This window comes from Balearica regulorum, chromosome 2, assembly GCF_011004875.1.
Source record: "Balearica regulorum gibbericeps isolate bBalReg1 chromosome 2, bBalReg1.pri, whole genome shotgun sequence".
Classification (NCBI taxonomy): domain Eukaryota; kingdom Metazoa; phylum Chordata; class Aves; order Gruiformes; family Gruidae; genus Balearica; species Balearica regulorum.
This window is the reverse complement of record NC_046185.1, coordinates 47,213,916-47,239,341: the sequence shown is the minus strand read 5'-3', so window position 1 is coordinate 47,239,341 and position 25,426 is coordinate 47,213,916. Positions and strand designations below refer to the sequence as shown.

The 25,426-nt window shown below is 38.7% G+C and overlaps 1 protein-coding gene and 1 long non-coding RNA gene across 6 annotated transcripts in view; both read right to left on the bottom strand.

The window, feature by feature from the left end:
• NOL4 (nucleolar protein 4) overlaps nt 1-25,426 on the bottom strand; it is a 200,650-nt gene that overhangs the window by 49,974 nt on the left and 125,250 nt on the right. The window lies entirely within an intron of this gene.
• Nucleotides 24,100-25,078, bottom strand: LOC142600378 (uncharacterized). Its single transcript, XR_012833835.1, has 3 exons — nt 24,848-25,078; nt 24,470-24,622; nt 24,100-24,361 (listed from the first exon to the last, which is right to left on the bottom strand). It is a non-coding gene; the product is annotated as an uncharacterized LOC142600378 (long non-coding RNA).

Below are 25,426 nucleotides of genomic sequence, written 5' to 3'. Positions count from 1 at the left end.
ACCATTCATCTTTAAGGTATACTTCTTGCTTTATATTCTTACTCCAACTTCTTTTTTTCTTTCTCTATTTTAATTTCCACCTTATGTTGGTCCTCTGTACACCATCAGTTTTGCAGTCATTCCCATTCACTTCATTGCCTTGCCTTAATAGCACTCATACTCCAAGCCTTCCTTTTTTGTCTGTCCTCCCCAGACTATATTCTCACAGTACAAATCCCCTGGAGTTCCACTTTTTAATCCCTAATGCTTTTAACATCAGATCTTGCATCCTTTCTCATCCTCTTCCTTGAGTCTCTTCACTCTCTAGACTACTCTCCATTCCCTTGACCCTTATAGTGCCACAGGGAGAATGAGAAATCGAAAGAAAACAGAAAAGCCAGCCTCTGGATACAAACACCTCCAGCAAGTAGCAAGCACAGTATCACCTCTTCTCTTCCTACAGCCTATGACCGCACAGTTACAAGGCAAGAAATTAGCCAAAGTTCAGGATGGCAGACACGAGATGGCATGGGAAGGTAAGACGTGGGATACCAGCAAAAAAAACCTGTTCCTTTTCTTGACACACTGATATTTTGTTCTGGGAAGATGATGAATATCTACGTTGCCACCCAGATAACTCATCCTTGCAGGAGGTGTTGAATCCATTGAATTATGAGGCTCTGGAAGAATATGGTTCCATCCTGATAGAAGATCATGGCTATAACTTATCTGAGTGTCTAGTGTATATAAGCAACAGTATTTAACCTGGCCAATGGCTACCAGAAGGCCAACAGCTGCAGCCTGGTAGTCTGTTATGAAGGAGTAAGAAGGGTGTTTTTCCTTGAACCTGAAGAGATAGCCAGAAGAAAAAAAAATAGAGAAAGTTACAATTAATTAGTTGTTACAATTGTTGTCCTTGTGTCCAAGTTTTATGCAGCAGAAGATCTGACCTAGACTGCAAGACTTGTTCTTTTGTATTTCTTCATTTCACCTCGTACTACAGATATACAGCATGCAGAGGGCTTCTAGATAGTCAAAAAGCCATTTCATGTGCTAGGCACCATATAAAGCTGTAGTAAGCAGAAGCTACTGCCCTGAAGAACCCTGTCTGAAACCCTTGTTCTGCAAACACTTGATTTCACATGAGTCATTTCATCAGACTAAATCCAATTAGACTACTCATGTGCATAAAATTAAACAGATGCAAAACTGATTTCAGTATGTACATATGTTGGGCTGGATGCCAAGATCATAAATTATGCACCAGGAATGAGATTTGCTTTTGTGAAGGAGAGAAATTCAGGCCAAAATGGATTAGCTATGTCTCTCAAAAATGCAATAGTTTGTTCTTTTTTTTTTTTAAAAGAAAGCATTGCACAGAGAGCCTTGTCCAATGTCTTCTCCAAAATACTTATTTCAAGAACAACTTTAGCATCTTAAATGAACCATGGAGAATAACGTACTCTGAGAAAGTCGCATGGCAGGAATTCATATTTATTCATCATGGATTTGAAGGCTGTGTACAGTAGCAAGAAAAAAGGTGGGGTTTTTTTTCTAGCTGTTGCATCAGCAAACTGAGGGAAGAGGTTACAAAAGCTCAGTTAAGAATAAAATTTCTACCTCTTTGTATTTCTGCACAGGTGACTACTGAATCAGAGAAGGAACAGGCTGTTTCTCTCACTTCTGTTGACTCTGCAGTTGTGCAAAAGCTGATAAGCATTTTCTTTTGGTACTTTATTAGTACTTTATTAGCTACAGTGCTAAACAAACATAGAGTAGGACAGCAGAGGACAACTTTACCTTAGTACATGTTCCACAATTTTAGGTCTTGCACTGTCCTTTCAAAACACTGCTCCCACCTTTGCCAGACAGGAACCTGCTCATTCAGAATCCTGTACACCCCTTGACATGTACATTTTTATGGTCCTGCAGTGAACTAGACTGGAGAAGTGATCCTGGTTAAAATGTTTTGGATTATTTTGTTTTCTTTTGCCAGTGTGTTTAAGACCAGGATAGGTTCTTGGCTCCAGCTCACCACCTGAAAGCACAAACCTTGAGGCTGACAGGGGAGTGTGAACATGGAAGCGATAGAGGCAGCACACACAATTGCTGTTGACAGCAATGCGAGATTAAAGCAATCATGGAGCGGAAGGATTAGTAGGCACAAGATGTTCCACAGGTGAAACCTCTGTGCTTAACAAATGTGGGTTGAAAAAGTAAGAGACAACAATGTAAAATGAGAAAGTATTCAAGGAGACCAAATGAGGCTGAGGCTAAGGCCAAGAGTATTGACTCCCCAAAACATTTAGATGATTATAAAGTTGACTTTAAAATACCAAAATGTTGATATATATATTCTGGCCACTTTGTCCTTGTCCTTTTCTGAAGGTTCTGAGTTCATTAGTTTAAACTTTTCCTTTTAATAATAAGTATTAGACAGTTCTGCATTATAAAAATGAAAGTAAAGGTTCTTGCCTAACAACCTGTTTTCAGGAGCTTGTAACATGAACTATCAACATCTTTGCAATACATTACGAGTCAGCAACAAAAGTCACCTGAAGTAAGTGTCAAATCGTACAATAAAAGACCGAGGAGGACATCACAGTGTCAATTTGCTGCCACAGAACAAGGTCAGAAGGCCATTCTTGACCACTGTTTGTCTGGTTGTTATCTTTAAGACTTCCAGTGACAGAGATGTGATGCATCCCCCAGACAATCTGCATCAGTGTTTCACTGCCTTCAGGAATTATTAAAATATTCTTAACATCCACCTCTGACTTTCATAAACAGTACTACGCGTATTTCTTTTTCACCTATCTACCACATATCACAATGGAGGACAGCTGTATGTGGAAAAGGAGCATTCTTTTCCCTCTTTACAAGAATCTTTCAGACAGGAGAGGGAATGTTTATAAGAGCACGTAGCGACAGGACAAGGGGTAATGGGTTTAAACTAAAAGAGGGTAGATTTAGATTAGATATTAGGAAGAAATTCTTTACTGTGAAGGTGGTGAGGCACTGGAACAGGTTGCCCAGAGAAGCTGTGGATTCCCCCTCCCTGGAAGTGTTCAAGGCCAGGTTGGATGGGGCTTTGGGCAATATGGTCTAGTGGAGGGTGTCCCTGCCCATGGCAGGTGGCTTAGAACTAGATGATCCTTAAGGTGCCTTTCAACCAAAACCCATTCTATGATGATATGATTTGAAGACTGTTATCATGTCCCATCCTCTCAATCCTCTCTTCCCAATAAATTAATTTCTGCTATGAATCTCATGTTTTCCAGATTCGTAATCATTCTTACTGGTCTGCTCTAGATGTTCTTTATTTGGTGTGAAACTTTCTCAAAAAGCAATTCCCAAAACTCCAAAGCGTATTCAATTTGAGGCCCTTCTATGGAAAATATATTAATTTATCGCTTGACTGATTTCTAATATGCTTACAGGAGAAAAAGCTTATCACCTTATTTGCAAGATAAAAGAATACCCCATATGTGCAAAAGACAGTAATGCAGAAACCCCCCCAGTTGCCAACTGAAGTCATGCTGTTATTTTGTGAGAAATAAAGCAGCAGTAATCCAGAACATTAATAAATATAAAGTCTACAATAGCGCCCCAATGCCTGGTAGGCTCAGACACTGGTGTATGGCTATCAGACATGGTTTGGAGGATGATGCCACATGAACTCATTGCAGGAGGCTTCTCCCAGCAACCAAGAGCTAGAAATGCTTAGCTATCCCAGTAAGTATACAAAGAATGCTGTTGATTACTGGACCAAAAGTTATTCAGTGCCAGAAAGTTAATTACTGAGGCTGGTTATTTGTAATGACCAAAAATTGCAAAAATCATGGCTTTGTGATTTTTAAAAAATGCCAGAAGGGAACAAAAGACCCCACCTTTTGGGGTAAAAAAGCCTCGGCAGGAAGCCTAGCAGGGGTTTTTTTGGTTTTGTTTTTGTTTTGTTTTGTTTTTTAAATGAAGCTTCATTTCTCACATTTACATTACATTTTACATTTACATTTAGTTGGATAGTTCTTTCAGTTGATACATTAGACACTCATAAACCACAGCACTCCTGTAAGCTGAAGAGATTTGAAGAGCAGGCAAGACAGTAGCACAGGTTTCCATACTGCATGGAAAGGAAAGGTGTTGTGAAACAATGTTTACTGGTAGGCAGAGATGAAAATGCTCTACTGGCTATACATGACTCTCTTCTAGAAACCTGCTTCCACATCTATAAGATTTACTAACTAAAATTTTTTAATGAGTAAATAAAACCAAAATCTAAAGCTGACAGAATTTTGTTTGTCCCCTCAGTTGTACCTCCAACCCTTTCTTCCTTCCATTTCTACATCTGTCTCCCTCTGTACCACTGAATACACAAAAGCCTACAATTTCAGCAATTACTCTTGCAAATTAGGTGTGCTTTTCTGCATATTTTCCCCATGTGCTATTGTGTATACATATTTTTATAGAAACCATTCCTATGACACAGAAAGGGATTAGAGTATACTGATGACACTAGGTTTGATTGCTTTGAAGACATTTTTCTGGAATTGCGAATTAAATTAGAACTTTAATTTTTTTTTTTATTTCACAGTTACATTTTTAACTGATTCTACATATGACAAGGTTTTGAAAAAATTGTAACGCACTGGGTTTTGCTGAACTGACTGTAAGGAGTGTGCATTTTATTTGACACAAACAAAATTAAAAGGTTAAGCCTGTAAGGTTAAGGGAAAATTTATGTCTTATACCTTCCCCTTAAAATATATATATTTGAAATTAATATTGGATTCTTAGAGTTCCACTTTCTCTCCTGTACAAACAGTGAGTTTTCCATATTGCACAGAACTTGCCTACAGAAGGCAGTGGAGGTTTTCTTACATTAAATCTATAACATACGTAATATAAATAACACATTAGAAAACATAAAATACATTTGGCAAGTACGTGCCCTTTTCGTATTGAAAGAGGTGAAACAATGAATTCAAATGTTCCTATCTTTTTCTCCTCAATTCAAACAGTAAAGCAGGAGGCATAACTGGAAAACTAAGGTTCAGCTATTATCCTAAGCAATTCTCTTTCAGTTTTTATAGATAGAAGTCCACCTCTCTATTATTTTTCATTAATAAGCCATTTTTTTCACAATCCTTCTTAAATCCTATGCCTTTCTCTCTTCCAGATTTTACTGTTATTATCCTTTTTACACAGCTCCTTTAAACCTTCATACTGTCATGTGTGTGGAACTTTACTGCCCATCATTTTTTTCTCATTACAGAAAAGACTGTGAAGTCTCTGATACAATTCCAGCATCTCACCATTTATTTCAAGATCCAATTAACCTCATTTTTATAAACTTGTCACACATTTGCTCATCTTACCCATATCTTTGCATCTGACTATGACCAGTTTGCTCCCCTTTTTACACCACAATTGGTCTTTCCAGCTCCTTCATAAAATTTCACCCTTGGTAATGGGAAGGCGTCATTGTGTACAACTCTGCTATTTGGAGCATGAGGATAACAACATTTTTACTGGAAGAACAGAAAGATGAAATCTAGTGTTTCATAGGTTTGCTCTATAAAAGTGTTATCTAACATGTAAAGTGTTATGGAGTAGATTGTATGAGACATTTTTACACAAAACTTGTATTACGCTGAAATATTAAAAGATCTTTTCTGTTTGCTCTGTGCTAAAAATGTGATCTCCAAAAAGACAGCTGTTCAGTTATTTACAATAGGAACTAAGAAATAAAAAGATTTTTCTCATGAATTATCTTTGACATGGTCTTTTCTCCAGAGTCATTGTTTTCACAGTAGTCACTGAGAACACAGTGACTGTTCCTAGGACTACCTACTCATTCTTTGTCAGTAATTAGCCAGTCTATATCATATTATCTGTTTGCTTATCATATCCCTTTCACCAGGAGCACATTTATTAGCCATAGGTAGAGTAAACTCTAAATTACCCAGACACTTTCATTCCAGCAGGATTTATCTGGATAGATAGAAGTCTGGATAATTGAAAGATAAGAAGTAATTGAAAGAACCCCTGAAACGCAGATCTTCCTGTGGTATATTTTCTCCTTTTAGCTAAAATATAGTCTACCCTAGGTCTATCCCCGCTGGTATTGACTAACATTATTGAAATATATCACTTTGCCCTAATAGAAAAAAACTCTGAAATTAAGTAGAGAGTAAAAACAGAGGCAACTGAGAATTCAGTCAAGTAGAAGAATGAAGTATATTTAGAGGCAATAGTTTAAGGAGCTTTTTTCTAATTAATCCACAACTAATCTCTTCTTACCTGATTCAGCACCTTCAGGAAGGCTGCTGCTCCTTCCCCAGACATTCTGGAGGGGGAGAATTCTCGAAGGATCAGAATAAGTATGTTTAAACCTCCCTAACCCACCAGTGTCGAGAGTACCAGGGCAGAGCTGATTCAACAGAGCAGGAGACTCGCCTACTTCTCACGGCTTTTATTTTACAAAGTTGTTTTATTAATGACTTCTAGAACTCCTGTCACTGAAGTAGGAAGACAGGTATTTTCAACCAAATACTAAAAAACTCTAGTTATTTAACCCTCAATAACTGGTCATATTGCAAAATGTGGCTGCTGTGGTTTTGGCAAAAATACAATGTCCTTTGCGGGAGTTGAAAAGTCAAAGCTAAATGGTGACAAACTCAAATAAAAGCCTAAATTATTTTTGGCATCATACACCACTATTTTGAAGCTTTAAAAGGATCTGACAGAGTTTCTATGAGTTTGAGAAACAGGGGCTGCCACACAGGAAAGCTCCATCACAAACTTCTAGATTTCTGCAAACAATGAGCCAATAGAGAATTTAAACATTTCCTATACTACACCCAAAATCAAACCGGGAGATCTGAATGAAGATGTTATACTCTTGTGGGAGCCTACCTTACTAAAACAAGGCCTACCTTATTATCAAAGGTAAGGAAACTTCATGAGTGGTCTCCTGAGGACACCATTAGCATACCTTGCAGGTACTACCACAGCTCTGTGAAGTCAAGAGCCTGGGAGTGCCCCATGTAGTTCTTGTGCTTTTGTCAAAATGCATCAAAAACGTCTATTGGAAAACTACCATTTCTAATTTTTGGTCAAATTTTGACCCTGACGAGGTTCAGCCCCAGCTGAGCACCAGGCGGCTGCTCGCTCACCCCTCCCCTGGCGGGATGGGGAGGAGAATGGGAAAACAAAGGCAAAGCCTTGTGGGTTGGGGTAAGGACTGGTTACTGGGACGGCAAGGGAGAGGGAAGCAATCAACAACAGTGCTGATGATGGAATATTCACAACGGGTGATAACAGAAAGCAATTTACTGATCCCACAACCCACTGGACACTCAGCCCACACTCAGCCCGTCCTGGACCCACGCCGAACCCGCCCCTCCCCGACTAGCCCCCTTTTATGGGAGCATGATGTCACTTGGTATGGAATAGCCCCCTGGCCAGCTTGGCTCACCTGTCCTGGCTCCTTGTGAAAATTAACTCTATCCTAACCAGGACAGACCTTTTGCCAAGAACCTTTACAGTTTCCACCCAGATTCTACAGCCTTCCATTTGTCAGGTTGTTGTTTTGGTTTGGGTTTTTTTGTTTGTTTTCTTTTTTAAATGAAACGGTTTATATGGGGATTAGAGAATATTTTTCTCATGCAATATACCTGAGGTACACATTACAGGCAGGTAGTGAGCATTTTTGACCATCAATTCTTTGGTCAATTGTTAGATGACTGACTGGTAAGAGCTACAAACTATTCTGCAAAAGTACTGGGCTATTAATTTCTTCTCAATTCTATTTAAATTGAGGATGAAAGCTCTAATGTAGGCAAAACATTTAGGAAGTAACTAAGACAAAGAAGACCTATATAAAGTTGAATACCACAATGCAAGCCTCAAGACTCTCACTCCTCTCTGTCTTCATCTAAGTGACAGAAGAGTAAGACATAACCGAGCACGTCAACAGGGGTATGACAGTCAGGTTTCATAGGAACTCTCCTGCAAGGAAACAGCAGAACCCCTGACAAAACTCAATCTATCCTTTAAAGAGTCCATTTACTGGCCAACAGCACTACTTCTATTTTTAGAAAATATCCCAAACTGCTACTAGCTTTCAAAACAAAAGTAGTTGCTGAATACTACAACTGAAGTCTGACTTAGGTATTAAGGTATTGTCAGCAAAAGCAGGAACTGAGATACAGGAGTGACAAAAATTATTGAGTAGTAGTTTAAGTGTCCTAAGCTTACTGTTTTATTTCTAGGATTTTAATTTTTTAGGGGTATCTGTATGTGGGGAAATAATGTTATTGTAAATACAGAAGAGTGGGGTTTCTTGTCAACATGGCATCATCACATGCTCTATTTTAATCCTGAGCACATTGCTGCTGGAAAACCTTTGTAGAAGAATCCCCTTCCGCGCTTTACCGGTGAGGAATACAAACCACATGCAATTCACTATTTTAGTCATGGGCCCCTTGTCAAACATCTACAATAAACTAGAAAATTGCCACAATCTTTGTTCTTTTTTTCCTCCTTTGCTATTCCTTCTGGTAATGCCCCTTAATTCAGTTTAAACCATTTTTTCCAAGCTGCTTTCCCCTGAAATCTTTTCTTTCTCTTTGAACTCATTATGCCTGAGTTCTTATTTGCTTCATTCTCTTGACTCTCATACTATTTCCTTTACATCTTCCTCCCTAAATTTCTCTCTGCTCCCTCTTGCCATAAATTTAAGCTGTGACACCAAAAGGGTTCAATAACCTGTTTTCTTCTTCAATTACAAACATGAAACATTAGGCTATTTCCTCAAGTCTGAAAGCATGAATCTATACTGGGAAATTATGTGCTTATTTGTGAACATCATCCCTTGAGTCTACAAGTGCCAGTGCTTTCCTTTCCTTCACTACAGGTGAAGCCCTTGCTAAGAGAACTAGAACCACAGAGAACCTAAAGACTTTGTACCTGCCCCTTTATTCCACCACATTTTTCTTCCTCTCACTCTTTACTATGACAGTTTTCTACTCCTCCATAGCAGCTCAGGTACATGCAAGCTTTTTCTATCTGCAGAGCAACGTTCCCAAGGAGCAAACTCTTTAACAGGTGAAAGAGTTCAAGTTATATCAGCAGGTCAGAGGATAAGAAATTTTTTTGTTTTGACACTTACTTTCACCCTGCTCCCCTGTCTCTATGTATCCCAGGAAAGCTGGAAGCTACATAGCAGGCTTCCAGGTTGTACAAAGTCTCAAAAGAAACTGCCAGAGAGTGACAGCAGAGATAGATGTCGGGATAACAATACATCAGCACTGCAGGGTTTGTGCATCACAAGAGCAGCAGCAGCAAAGGAGAGGAGCATTTGTTTTCACTAGGTAAAGAGAAAGAAAGCAATGAAAATGAAGGACAGCTCTGTTCCATTCTTGCCAGGACTTTGGCAGGAGTTGTATTTGAGGTCCAGGAACTCAGCAACTCCCTCTAAAGTCTGCTCAATGCTACACAGCAGCTAAACTTATTACACACATAAGCTGAGTTGCAGGCCTGTATTTTCTAATAAGGAAGGAGAAGCAGCATTTTTAATCCTAACTCATATGAGCAAGAAGAACTTAGTGCACAGAACAAAAGTGGGAAATAATGAGGAACTAAAAACGATGATTGGGACAAGAGAGGAAAATGGTTTAACAATGGACCTTTCTTGGTGTGCTCTCTCTGAATTTATCATAAGCTCTTCCCCCTGCTGATTTCCTCTTCCTACTTCATTCCTACACAATAGCATTTCAGAGGTTCTCCCACCTTTCTCCTTTCCAGTCTGAACATGGCCAAAGTGCAAATGTTTGGGAAGGAGATTAAAAATCAATTGGTGGAAGCAGTGGAGGGAACTCCAACTCGCCTGTCTCTGTTGTTTGAGACAAATTTATGCGCTCTCTCCTTCAGTTTGTGCTGCTCAGTCACTACAGTCATATGCCAGAATAGGTGACAGGAGACAATCCTGTCACTCCTTCTCTTCTGATTATGAGAGTCTGACCAACCATTTTTACCTTCAGAAGTACCGATTAGAGGAAAAAAAACAGTAATGGTAACATTGAGAAACAGACAAAAACCCAAAGCAAATTGATTAATGACATGCATGTAACCCAAAATAATCTGTTCGGTACTGAACAGCCATTTTCAACTGATCCCAATAATAAGATGACATATTAAAGATTGATTTCTTTTGGGGAAAGCTAGGAACACAAATAGGGACAGCAAGAGGAATATATTGCTTAGAAAGAAGTATAGGGCACAACTAGAGAGTGAAGGACTAGCTTGTTCTTGCTTTTCCTTTCTGTCTTTTGCCTCTATCTGCTTATAGCAGCAACTTTTTTTCCTTTGCTGAGCTTTATAAAATGTCTCTGGAGGTAAATCAGCTGGATTGTGTTAGCAACTAGCCCTGAGAGGTAGAGGTTAATTGCCTTAATTATTCCTTAAGGATCAGGTGATGAGATTTAGAACTCGAGACCAATCAGGAAGAGACAGACAAAGATGGGGATCCTGAACTGGAGGGGCTGTTCTAGTTTGCAATAGTCTGAATGACAGGGGAGCAGCTGAGATGTCTGTAGGATGGAATAGGTTACTGAATAGTTCCCTACTTATCTACCACAAATAGATCTTTAGACCGATTTGTAAGAAATGCATATAGTTTGACCCTCCTTGTTTAAGCAAGGAGAAATAAAGCATTTATGATACGAGTAAGCCAGATGTATTGCTTGAGGTTAGCAGATGACAGCAATATTGCAGAATATTGCAGAAGTCCTCATAAAGGCAATCTCTAGCCATTAGTCCTCCAGATCAATGCATCCTTAGGATTGATACAAAAAAACCACCAGGAAACAGAAACAACAAAAGAACCTTTCAGTCCTAAAGCCACACTGGCTGTGCTCCTGCTAATGACACATTCTGATATTCTGGGGGTGGTGGATAGAGGACAATATTACAAAAAGCTTTAAACATGACTCCCAAATGAAAAGGCAATTCCTGATCAAACTATTCAGGGGACCAATTCTAGCAAACAACACAGTTGTGTTGAAGAGCAAATCCTCTTCCCCAGAAGAATCAGAAAGATCACAGTAGCCTCCTAAATCCCTACCAACATAACTAAGTATCTCTATTGGATCGTAGCTTTCATGGTACCATCCTGAAGAAACCAGAAACTCTCATTGTAATCCTTTTTTTTTTTTTTTCTGCTCCAGACAGTACAGCACTTTCTAACTTGTACAAACATTAGTATATATTTGATACAAAAGCGAGCTAGAACTTTTGGGTGGCCTGGTTATAAATGAGCCCTGGGACTTTGTATGCAGCCTGTTCAACTCTCAGGCCTGTGAGAAGAGAATTGTCCTGCGTCCTCCAGGATGGCATGGCAGTGTAAGCTCCCAGAACAGCTGCTGCTTGGAAAGGAAATGGCTCTCCCAAACTTGGCTCTGTGCTCCGGTAGTCTCTGTGATTTCTTGTAGTTGCATAATCTTTGTTAATTGCAAAATGTTTCTGTCACATTGATATGTAGAGCTCAGTTAGAAGGAACCATGCAGACATCAAGCAGCACAGAAGTTTCCAAGATGATCTAATAGACCTGGTCTGCATAAGCTCAAACTCATTTACAACAAATAATATATTTAGTTTCTATTAGGAGAGGTATTTTGAGTTGTAAATTCTAGGGACTGCTTTGTTACATGCATTCACTTTAGCTTACTAAATCAGTGCACAAGGCTCAGCAATGGAGAATTCCCCTAGCAGACTAGAAAATCTTAATTGGCAAAACTCCACTTCCTCTAAAAACCACATTCAGTCCACATTGTTGTAGAGGAAGAGTTCTGGGAGGAAAACCAGCTAGAAGTATACCAGAAAAATGGAATAAATCAGAGCAGGCAGTGCTTTTTCTCATATTGCTGTCACAACTCAATGCCTGACTATGGAGTGGTGAAGAGCTATAAAAACTGTTTTGAATCTTGTTCCAACCCAAATGATTTAAAATCCCCTCCCCCCAAAATTCAGGGAAAAGGGATTTGATCCTATATTAAGTCAGCTTATCGCATAAAGAGAATTAGCTGAAAAGTTCAGATCCATATCTGAACTGGCCTAAAGCTTTAAGAGTTTATCTCTGTTTCTATTTGCTTTCTTATGTTGTATGACTACTACTTTATCCTTAGCTTCCATAGATGAAATTGAAAGAACAAAGAGGAAATAAAAAAATAATATTTTTTTTAAATAAAAGTCATCTATATGTCTGTTTTGAGAAAGTGGTGACCCTCTCATGGTGCAGCTGCCAACGCTGTGTGCTCACCCATTCTTCTCTTTCACAAAGCTCTACCCGAGCTCAAGACGTGCAGTGCTTTGATCTACAGGCTGAGATCCTTTTGGAGTACAAATGGGGAACGTAAATCTCATCTGTTGTATTGTATAAACCCAAGAACAAGATGCACAGAATGTGAGGGACAGAAGAGTTTTCTGTGAACACCTCCCATCATTGTCACTGGAAGTGGCATTGACTCTGCTCTGTTGTGCAGCCAAGCCACAGACCAGGAAAACAGTAAGCAGGAATTAATTTTAAAAACTGAAAGGCAAGGATAACTTCAGTAAAGTTCTCCTTCCCTAGAGAGTAACCAGATTTAATAAACCTAAGTAGAATAATCTCTTTTGCACATGCACTGTGCAGTCTTAGTGTGCCAGACCTGCTGCACGCATCCAGCATCATCAGCTGGTGCTGGCATCCCTGCAGCTCTCTGAACTCTTTCCTGCATGAAACTTGCTTTCTGCCTCATGAGCTGCATCAAAGACAGCTCAGAGCTGATTACATGGAGCACAAAGTCACGTGGAGTTGAAAAAGCACCCATATACCTGAAGCTGGTTTAGCTGCCAGGATTTGCACTGTGATCTATGTACCAAGAAAACATTAAGAGTTTTCATCCCAAGACCTTTACTGGTTCCTTACGAACGATTAAGTCAACAGTGTGTGTCCTAAGGGTTAGGGTACAATCTACGTTTTGTGGATTTAAAGATAGGTGCACAAAACAGAAACCAAACTCATCTGCTCTTTCTTGTCTTACTGATTTTTGTACACAAGAGTTTTTGAGAACCCCTGATGTGCATCTAGAAAGCATCTCAGCTGGTTATCTAGATAGGCACTGGACATTAGCAGCCATGAGTCTCTAAATGTAAGACTTCTCAATGAAACTGGGAGTCAGCTCATCAGAAGGAATTTGTAGGGGAAACTGAAAAGGCTACAGTGTATTTATTTCGTAGCTAAGGGATTACAGACATATTTTCTAAAATCCAAAAGAAAACTTTATGACTCAGAAAATGATCCCCATATAGAAGGTTTCCTGAAACACATACGTACCAGTGCAATTTTTAAAGGTATATACACCATCAAGCTTTGCAACGCCAGAATTTATAAACCAGCAACGTTTACTCATCTGTAAGGCAACATCTGTAATATTACTTTGTATATTTTCCTTTCCATTCCAACTTGCTAAATAACCTGGCAATCTTCTAGTCAACAAAATAAATACAACAGGATTTCCTTTTTTAGACCATGGGCCTACAACCCCCTATAGTAGGACTCTATTTGAACACAAGGATCTGCTCACGTGTGGCACAGGACACTAATAGCTTTGTTTTCCATTATTAAAAAGTAACACCATGCAGGCAATGAAAGTATATAGAAATTTGTTTTCTCCGGTAAATATGACCTCTTCAGTTTTGTCAAGAAATTTTGCAACTCCAGTATTACTATTTATAAATGAATGCGATGATATGGGTTCATGCTATTGAATTTTTCTATGCAGTAAGTGATTTCAACAATGCCACAAGCAACAAAGTGTAGGGATATGACTCACTCTGTCAGTCATAGCTCATCTCTGAGTCCCATAAAGGAGTAGCTTTAATATCTGTTCAGTGATTCTTATACAGAATTATCCAATATATTATATTTAAACAGGTTTATCTTCAAAAAGTAGAACTGAAGAAACCTGACATCCTATTGATTTATGTCCTAGATCCCCAAGTCCTCATCAGCATGCCTTCTCTGTTTCACTCCACATCTCTACCACTTCTTACAGGGCAAGAGTTTATGGCTTATTGAGGGCTGGGGAAGTCCTCATTGCCCACGCAGCTTCTGCCTCTCAAAATGAAAGGTCCTCATGAAGGCAGCAACCTGCTGACCTGAGTCAAATGCTGATTTTCACAGAACTTGTAGCAACTCAGTATTGTCAAGATTCCCACCTTATCCAATTAGATTGAAATTGGACAATAGTTTCAAAGGTTAGGCAGGGACAGACAAACTGACAGAGCATAAAACACTTCCTTAGGAAACAAAACCAAGACAATGATCAGCACCACAACAAACATCTTTTCACATTGATAGAATAAACTGCACCATATGGATAGCAAACCAGATAAAACTTTTCTTGCAACCAAGATTTTAAAAAACGTTCTTACCTGGGACATAAGTAAAACAGACACAGTCTGGCATAAAATCTTTTATTAATACTTTGCATCTAAATGCATTTTTATGGAAAGTCATCCTCTGAAAAGTGTTAACAAGTATCTTGCAAATTCTTGCTCTAGGTCGAATGAATTTCAAAGTGGTGTGTGAGAGGTATCCATACAGAGAAGAATCCCATATTTATTAGCCACTTCCATAGTACTTTGAGCATGTATTATTATTTTTCTGACTATATGTACAAGTATGAATATGTTCTGTGGCATTATTATGTAGTTCACAATACTGGATAAGGCTGGGAGGTAATATTTTTCATTTATTTAATATAATTTAACCTCACAGCTTAGCTGAAGGTAAGAAATGTAAAGTGATGGTTATACAAAATCTGTTGAAGGCATGAAATAGCTTCCATGAAAATTATTTGATAATATGATGTTCTTAAAAAGATTCAACTTTCCAAGTAGCTACTTTTATTTAACAAACCCATGAGAGGTTGGCTAATGTATGAAGCAATATGTCTGTGCACAGTCACGTTCTTTTTAATGCCTTGCCTTCCAAGGCCCTGCTCTTAAGACATTATGTGTGACCAATGGACCATCCAGTAGTTTTTAATTGCTAATAAATTCTGCATAATATACTTAACCAGAGTTCCACATGAGTTTTAGGACAACCCTAGCTTTTTTTATAACCACACAACCCCAAGTTTATAAGCTGAAAGCAAAAATTTCTACCATTTACCATTCAGCCTTTGAAAAGTCAGGGAAAAAGACACAAACTACTCTCCTTAATAGGGTTATCAGAAAAGCTTACAACGTCTTTTGCCAGACCACTCACTTTTTACTACCTCAGACTTCTTGATTTGGAAAAGAATCCCCTGCAAGCCATCACTCAAACTCCAGATGAAGGATGAAGGAAGCTAATTTTTTTCTTCAACCTTCCTCTTCATGATCCTTTGCCAAAAGTGGCATTTCAAAAAATATCCCTGGAGTCTGGCAAGTCTACTCCCACCTTGCAAAGAAGATGGAGCAAAATCATCCAGTTGCAAGACTTCAAAGACTGAGAGAAGCTTCTGTTTTGATCCCTCACTACTCCTTGCCAAAGGCTTATCACTGACAACTAATCACAAAGAATTCTTTCCCCTACCACCACTCCCAAAATATTTTCTAATATGCTCATGCTAATATCTTAAATGAGCAAATAATCCTTATTTATCATCTTGTTAAAATTAAGAAACAAATGTACTATAATTGCACACACACCACAAAAGGTGCTGAAGTGTTGGAAAACTCTCTTCTCAAGAGGAAACTCTACATCTTGTGTGTGCTTTGTGGACTACACTCACTATTTCCAAGGCCAGTATTTCAGTAGCTGTTTTATAAAAAGCCTTGAAATAAACCTGAAGCCTATTTATCTTCTCTTTTTTTTCTACTCTTTGTGTGCAACTAAATCAGTCTCCAACCTGACACTTCCTGAATAATGTTTCTACAATGTATTTTTGTATTTTTTAATGATTTTTTGATCCTAAAAAAAAGCAGCACTGGTCAGTCCTAATGGCCACAGGCAAATCCGTGGTTTGGCACATCTCTGAACATCTACAGCTAACAGAAGGATCAGGGGATGAAACTTAAGGCTTTGCTGCCTTGTGTTTTTCAGAGCTCATGTTTCACAGGCTTTAAGTAACTGGAGCTATGGAAACACTCTTTATGCCTTAAACTTTGCGCATCAAAAATGGTTTACCTTGGTTAGTGATTTCCTTGATCTGATCACTAAAAACTGCACAGCCCTCAATTAACTAACTAATTCAAGGTAAGAACATGCTGGTTTTTTTCTGGAAGGATGAAAAGCTTTAGGGTAGGATTAGTGAGGCCCATTAATTTTTGAAATTAAATGCTGTCCTTTTGCTTCTTCATATCTCAGATTCTGCTTTTCCATCAGAGACAGAAGCAAACATCTCTATTGTGTAAAAGTTAGCTGGCTGTAGCCTGAGTACGGCCCGTGGAAATTTGTCCTTGCAGACTTAATACAAATCCTCCCATGTGAGACAGGAATGGGCGCTAAAGCTAACTTTATACCTTTTACCACTGCCACTTAAAAGCCTCTTATGTTTTCTGTCATTAATCCATACCCTCGTCAGGACCTTGGGTGTACCATCGGGCTTTGTTTTTTCTGGCCACCTCTTCTGAGACCTCCACATCTGTGCTGCTTCCCAGGACCCCCACTGAAGCTGAGCTATGCTGTGGGCAAGTGGGGGCCAGGCTGCCCACCGTCTCCTGCTTGTCTGCTGGTCACTGGGCTGGCGGTGGGACCTGCTACTGCCACCAGCCCTGCCCTGTACACTGCGGGGTGCCGTGGGGCTATGCCTGCATCAGAGAGGGCACTGTCCTTGGGTCATGGCCACCCTCAGCTCCCCAATTGCCTTCCCTTACGGAGAAGCCTTGCTCTTGCTGCTCTCCAACAATGCTGGTGATCGAATCTGCTCCAAGTACTGACATGCCATTTGTAGAAATATTTCCCTTCAGTGCTCTGCTGCCAGTCTTGCTTTTGAACTGCTTCACACAGGATCATTTCCTTCCTTGTTCTCTACTTAGAAAAACATTTGGAATAGCTTCTTCAAAAGTACCGTATAAAAGTACTATTGCATCCAATCTAGTTCCATTTTCAACAAAATATACAGCAAACCTGCTCTGTGAAAATACTACTAATTTCATTTTGCATGCTATTTGCTAAATTAAAGTCTCCATAACATTACACTGGTTTCTCCACAGTTTCAGAATTTTTCCCCCTTTTCATACTATCTCAAAGGTAAAGCATTGACCTGAAATGTGTGCTCCCAAGATCAGATAGGGAATGTCTTCTATTCTTGCCTATTTCATCACTTGGTCTAGTCAATAAATTGTCTTTCTGAGCCTTTTTTTGCTGAAATGAATGACAAGAAAAGGTCACTGAACTAAAGCAATGGCAATGTAAAACTCAGACTGTGAACTGGGTTTGAACAGGCAGCTTTTGTGACTCCTCTGTTGGCTTTTGCCTTCATATATTGAACCAGAGGCAACAAGGCAAACTTCTTCTGTGGCACAACTTTAAAAAGAGATACTGAAATTCGTGAGATCATCTGTTGGGATAATCCTGTATGAAGAGAAGATCACCATACAGAGTGGGTCCACTTTTCAAGCCTTCTCTCAACATGTAATTATGTAGCAGATCACAACATAGTTGACTTAAATTAACTTGTAAGGCTGATTGAGGAAGAGTTCCCAACACAGGAAACAGAAAGTAATAATATAAAAAGTAATTTATGCCAATTAGGATGAACTGGCAGATGAAGTGAGGGCCTAAAATGGCAGCATGGCACTGGAAATTTAATGTCCAAGTGACAAAGCCATTCCAAAGAAGAAGGAAGGAAGAGGGAGGCTATTGCACACCCAGCCTCTGACCTGCAGCAGAAAGACTTTGCAGAGCACTGCAAGACATGGAGCACTAGCAGATGTTAATTTTTGCCCTCGGCTCTGGATATTCCTTGCTATTGCAAGTAAAAAAGCTCTTAATTTTTTATTTTTTTTTATGTTTCCTATGTTATGTGTTTCAGCTAACACTTGCCCAAAAAACAGTGAATTGTAAACATAGTGCCCAGCTGTCGTAACACCAGTAAGTGGTACATGTAAGCTACTGTGGGATCTGTTGGTGACAACATTAGTTATATGGCTTTGGTGGCTGATGTGTGTAAGTTTTAGAAAATGGGCTGCTGGAAAAAGAATCTGTAATTTAAATGCGTGTATAAAGGCACACTGTCAAAAGAACTTGCCAGAAACACATGGAAAATACATAGGCCTATTAAGCAGGACATAAATTTAGCAACCGGGAGAGCACTCAGCCAAGCAATCTATATATACCAGCACTGTGAAACAAGGATTGCATGATAAGAAGTAATATTTAAGGAGGAAGTCAAACAATTTGCTTGATAAAGGTACACAGATGCACGTGCACATTCAAATTTTGTACATAAGTTGAATATCTAGATTTAAAGGCCAATGCTTCAGTGATTTGTATTATTTTAATTTTGACTTTTTTTCATAATTAAGGAGAAGAAATCACACTGCTATATAGCTTCAGACAATTGTTCTGACACCTCTACTGTCTCATCATCCTGCAGTTCTCTCAGTTTTGGCTATATACTCATTACTTAGTTCAATCAATGATCCAATCAGCAAATTAATAGCTGTATCCATTCCAACTCTACAAGGCCAGAGCCATGTTCTGAGACACCTTTAAAGAAGTTCAGAGGCCAAATGTTGGTCCCCCATCCTCAGGAATATAAAAAAAGACTACAGCATCAATGGAAGTGGAATTAACTGCAGTTTGTAACAAAGTACACTGAACTTACTCCACTGTCAAGAGTGGAGTCTATATCGATGTGGAAGCCAGTCTGAAAGGGAACTAGATGATGAGATGAAAGGCAGCTGAGCCCCATTGCTATTTTAGGATGGCATAGGAGCACTATGCAGTGCTGGCAAACATAACGCAAGGCCAGTGTCCTTCCAGAGAGGTGCATGCTAGGCACAGATTGCCCTAGGGTCCCTACAAGGGTACCAAATGCCCATCTCTACGCAACTGAATCCCACTCTGCTATCTAAAACCAGGATGAATTGCCACAGATGCTAACTTCTCTATTATGGAAATACACTATACAGGGAAGCAATATGACTAAATTTAAAGAAAGCATCTAACTTTAAGGCAACTAAGGTTTATTCACATAAGGCTTACCAGTATCTGAAGGGGCCTACAGGAAAGATGGCCAGGGACTGTTTATCAGGGAGTGTAGTGACAGGACAAGGGGTAATGAGTTTAAGCTGAAGAGGGGTTGATTTAGATTAGATGTTAGAAAGAAATTCTTTACTGTTAGAGTGGTGAGGCACTGGAACAGGTTGCCCAGAGAGGCTGTGGAGGCCCCATCCCCGGAAGAGTTTAAGACCAGGTTGGATGGGGCTTTGGGCAACCTGGTCTAGTGGAGGGTGTCCCTGCCCACAGCAGGGGGGTTGGAACTAGATGATCTTTGAGGTCCCTTCCAACCCAAACCATTCTACAATCCTATTCTATGATCCTGAAGTACTTACAATATAGTCCATAGGATCTCTTGTGTATACATATATACGTTTTCATGATGAGGGCTGGATAGATTTATCAAGAGAATCAGTTAAATTGTCTTCCTCGTGATTCCAGCAAAGCACAAATTAAAGCTTTTTTTTTTTTTTTTTAACTGCTTTGCATTTTAGCTATGCTGATAAAACCAAAGGAAACTTTCCAACATCTATTCAGTTGAAGTTGACTCTGCCTCTTTACCCTAACAGAACAGTAATGTCTGGAGATAAGAACCAGTACTGTGATTAATGTTCAGGTACAGCACACAGGAAACAAATAACTTCTCCAGCTTTCCTACAGATTGTTTGGCTTTGGGAAAGTCAATGAATTATGTCATGCCTGTATTTACTAATCAATAGACAGTGACAGAATATGCTTGCCTCATGGGAGTGATCCAACGTTAAGCTGATTTATTTTTATTGATCTTTTCAGAATCCCTAACATGCTAAGTAAATGCAAAGAATTAAGATGCAGGAACCTCTGGCAATTAACATATTGGTGAAGGTATAAATATCTCATTCATGTTGTATGAAGTTATGCACAGAATTATCTTATTAGAAAAAGTATATCCTAAAAATTAAATTAACTTTATGAATTCTAGATGTTAAATGACAAATGTAAAAAGTAACACTGTAGCATCATATACAGTTAAAGGGCATAATTCTTGACTAGGAAAAGATAATAAAAGATAAAGCAAAAGCTTTGAAGATCCTGCCACCAGTGATGCTGCCTACCTTACATGGGCAGAATAGTTCGAGATAACTAAGCGTCTCCCACTTGAACAGTAGATTCACAGAGCCTAAATTCATTTTTTTAATTTGCTATTTGGCATATATAGCCCTAGATGTAAGTTCCTGGTACTGTAAACATCATTATAAACTCAGCATTAAATATGAAAAAAAATCAAAATCTAAACAGAAACAGAGTAAAAGTAAAGCAGCATACTCCCTGCGAATTTCCTACCAAAAAAAAAAAAAAACCCAAACAAAAAAAACCCCGAAAAATAAGGAAGACACAAAGTGATCTCAAGAGAGTTTAGAGTCTTAAAAACTACTTACCTCTTATAATAATGATCTTGAATTGGCATACTGAGTGCAGTAAAAATAAATATCCTGTCCTAGGTTTTATACCCCAAACCAGATGTATGCAGGGCTAAGTACTAAAGACTATGAAATATAGACATCTAGGCCAGGTTTTTCAAAAGTTTATGCCAGGGAACTGGCAGTCTGAGACGCTAAAAGCCTTGTTGGCTCTTTAAGCATTCAAGACACTTCTACAGATTCATAGATGTTAAGCTCAGAAGAGAATGCCTGCACTGTAGAACATCACCTGGTTACTCTTGAACAGGAGGGAATAGTTGTCACTTTTTTCGTAAACAACACAATCATGCCAAATAACTTACAGATTAATTAGAACAAATATTTACAAAAAGAACAACTACTTTATGTAGAAATTTTTGTGTAATAATTAACGACTTTCATATGAATGGTTGGTTATAATCATTGTAAAAATGTTTCATCTTAATTCCAGCCTGAATTTAAAAAAAAAAAAAGTTCATCCGCTGAGTCTTTTAATAACTTTACCTTCTAAAATAAAAGATAATCTATTAATTGGTAAGAACCAGTGAGATCTGTGATGAAGTCACCACTCCTTTATCTCTAACAAGGTCATTCTCTCTCTGCGTAGCATGTTTTTCAGCTCCTCACTGCTTTATCAGTTATTCAAATCCACTAAGGCTTCTAATATCTTTTTTCAATATTACATAAACCTTCATATTACATGTTTCCTGAAGGCAGGGCAGACACTTAATTGCTTGATTATGTATAGATGTGGATTTTTAAAAGCATCTAATGATCCACACAGAAGCATCAAACTTGTGAGACAGTCACCTTTAAGGCGCAACAGACACAAGAAGCATATTCCAAAAGATGCTCATATCTCATTCCTCCATCCCTCCATCTCCATGCTGAGTGAAGAGGGTATGAAGTGGCACGCATTCCCCAGACTCATCTGACTTCTTTTCCAATAAACACAGCTATTGCCTCTAAGCAATACACTGGAGGAAACAGAAATTTTTAAAACCTTTATTTTAGTCATTTAATACAGTTTTTGACACAGGTCCAGTCCCACGGGGTTTCATCTGCAAAAGATTTTTGAAGAGCACATGACTAACTGTACAAAGTGAGACAAAGATACACGCATTCAGAGGGGGGTCCAAAAAACCTTATATATCACTGATTCAGTACAAAAGGCCTAAAGAATATCCATGTGTCTTTTCTGAGAGCTGATATAGAGCTCAGAGTATAAAGTTGAGAAGTGAGGACAGGCCATATTGGGGCCATTCGTGGTAACCCCTAAGGAAAACAACTCACCTTTCCCTGTTTTTCATGTGGATTCTTTTATCCATCCAGAGACCGCATAGCCCAGGAGCTCAATGGCGGAAGGCACATGGCAGAAATTCTGAATAGTTTTGCAAGGGATCTTCCTGATGGAGTCAGATAATTCTCAAATGTCATGGGAAACATAATAGGAGGAAACACATTACTTCATGACCTCTATCCAAATATAAAATGGAGTCAGAAGCAACATGCAAGATATCATCCTGATTTTAATTAAAATGCACATGAAAGACAATCACACACTCTTGTCTACTGGAGCACCTGTACACAAAGGTTGGGGGTGTGTCATTGCAGGTGCCTCAACAACAAGAGATATAAGCTCTTTGTATGCTCTTGATTCATATGTATGATTCCATCAGCTTTGGGTCACAGTCACTGGATATGACTGTTCTCATCAGACAAGGGGGAAAAACGAATGAATAAATAAATAAATAATATTTTTTTTAAAAAAAGAGAGAGTGTGTGTGTGTGCATGTATGTATATGAAAAGAACAGCACGTACTGTTACCTATCAGACACAGGGAGTAACTTGTGGCTTATTCATGATGAGAAGAGTTAAGAAAACACAGAGTGAACAGGTGTGAAGGCATGTTGAGGATGACAGTCTGTGACCAAAAGCAGCTGATGAGAAGAAGCGTGTATATAGGAAATATTCAGTTGTACCATGCCTCAGTTGATCTAGGCAAGAGGTGCAGTACTTCATAGAAACTCTTAGAGCTCCAAGAAACAGCAGCTTAGTAAAAACTCTACAGATGCATATGGAATTCATCCAGTACTAAAATGTTCATGATATGCCACACTTACATGGCTGGAATGAAAACTCACATCAGTAACAGACCCCTACCTTTGGCTGCACATCTCCATACGTGCTCATGTTTTCATACTCTTTCTCAGTGCCCAGAGAAAAGTAAATGTTGCCTGTTTACAGAGTCCTCAAACACCACTTTCCAGCATCTTTTGCTGATTGAAGAAGAATACTGTTCTGTAATATTTGTAACAGTAAATTCCTTACCACACTTTACAAAATTAATGGATCGCTGTATTTTGACTGTGTTTAATAAATACAGCACACATTTCACAGCTTTTGATGTCTACCTACATCACCATCCCCTCCCTGCCTCAATAACTAATGTAGATGCTGCTTTTTTAATTGTTTCTTTGAAGTATTCAAAAATCAGTCACTGTTAGAGGTGAAATATAAGGCAGGATGTTTTGATGAAACATATGGCAGACAAAACCTCAAGCAGACTGATAGGGATTACTGGAGGTTGTTCTTTTTTACTCCCTCTTCTGCAGGGAATAAGATACTGCTAGAGACCATCTGGGAAATCCACCCAGCAAATCCCTTGTTGTTGCAGAGATCTAGGACATCAACAATGACTTCAGTACCTCACTTTTTTCCTGTGGCATATTACAGTTGCACCATTGTTCCTATAAGACTGCCGGTTATTAATCAGAACTTCATGGACGTTGCGATGCTTAGTGAGCTGAACTGTTGTAGATCCTCTTGGAGTAAATGTCTGTTACCTAGGTTGCTATTTCCAGAGGACTGGACTCAGTAATTCAGGTGATACCTTAGAGTCCTCTCTTCTGGTAACTGATATTATTATCTACATCTACTATTTTTTTCCTAAAAGCAAAATTTCAGCTAGGTCTTCCTAGGAGGCTTTGGAAGCAAATGGAGGAGAACAGAGGGGAGTTAACAGAAAAAGCTGAAGCAGCAAAAGGAGGGTTAAAAGACTAGCAACAAAAAGAAAGATGAAAGAGTAAAAAATAGTTAAATAGTTTTAAAGTTATATTCTACTTCTCCTTCGTTCCTCTATTAAAAAAATGACCTATTCACTTCTCTCACATCACCTTGCAAATCTAGTTACGTGAATAAGTAAGTATCCAAAAAAAGCATTCAGTGTTCTAGTGTACCTAATTATTCGCAGCAATTGCTATAGAGGGAAAATGGAGAGCACACAAAAGCACAGTTTGAAGGTGTATCAAGTATTCAGCAAGACATTTGACTACTGGCATTCATTCAACAAAAAACAAGATTAGAAAGGAAGATGTCTGTAAGACAACTAATAAAACTTATCTTTATTTTAAAACCTCAGCAATATGTTGTTATAAAAGTCATATAAAGGAAAAAAAAAAGAAAAAAAACCTTTGACTTCTTTCCTCCCTTTCTTCAGCAGCTGACTTCATATATAGAAAATAATACAAAATCAGAAGAAAAAACTAGGGGTAACATTTCAGGATTATCAATTTCTTTAATAACAATATAGTTTTGGAGGAGTGTAATGCACGTAGAAAGTGGCCAGTTATCGAGGTATTCATCACAGATGAGTTTTGAGGATCAGCTCTTCAACCTCTGCATCTGAAAAATAAAAAAATGACAGTGCGTTAGCTGTAAATAATATTAAGATTAAATACAGTTGCAGTAGGTAGCAATTATTTTTGCCCTATTATATCTTGCTCAATTTACCATCAAATAGTTTTTAATCCTCCAAGAGTAAGATTTGCTCTCAGTCTTTTTCTAGTTGGTGGAGGAGCTGCATATGTGATAACAGAAGGAGAAGAAAAAGCTGCAGTGAACCATTTGACCTGGTAGGACTTTAATACAAATTCAATTTCCTTCCTAAAAACAAAACAAAACCAAAATAAAACACAAAAGCAAGAGTTAGGGATTGAAGATATTCATTGTGTACAAGACCCAGCCTTGAAGCTATCTGTCAGGAACAAACCCTGGTTGAAGTCAACAGCAATTTGTCTGAAAGGTACAGACTTGGGTTCTCAGGCTGCTGAGTTATAAAACGTTCTTGGCTGTAAACAGGGAGGGAAGTAGTAATTTCATACACCTTACCTCATTGATTGCAGATACACTTGACAGCTTTCTCTCTTGTCTGAACAGATGTCCAGCCACTAAAACCAAGTTGGACAAAGTCCTGCGTGCCCTCCAGGTACAACTGTTTGTTTCAGTATGAGGGACCAATGACTCCAAAGGTGAATGTGAATGAGGATAGACAGCTGGATCTGTGAGTAATTCACATGCAATCCGGAACTGACGGCACCACTGTCTGATACTTGACCAATGTACACTTGTTCCTTCAAAAAAAAAACTTCTGAGAAAATTTATAAAAGGTCACATTAAAAGTTATTCTCTTCCATGCCAGTTTTACATTAGCTGGGATTTCATACATATATGGAGCCAGATTGTATTCTCCATTACAGATATGTAAATCAGGAGTAGCATCATCAACTTCAGTTTAATTGTTCTGGATTTACATCATTGTAATGAATGCCCTGCAGGAAACCAATTTCATTTTCAAGAGCTTTCACTGAACATGAAAACCTGCTACTAAATGTAGCATTCCTCCTCTTTCCATCCTCTTTCAATGGGAGGAATTAGACATAGAACTGATGTCATCATAGACAAAGGACT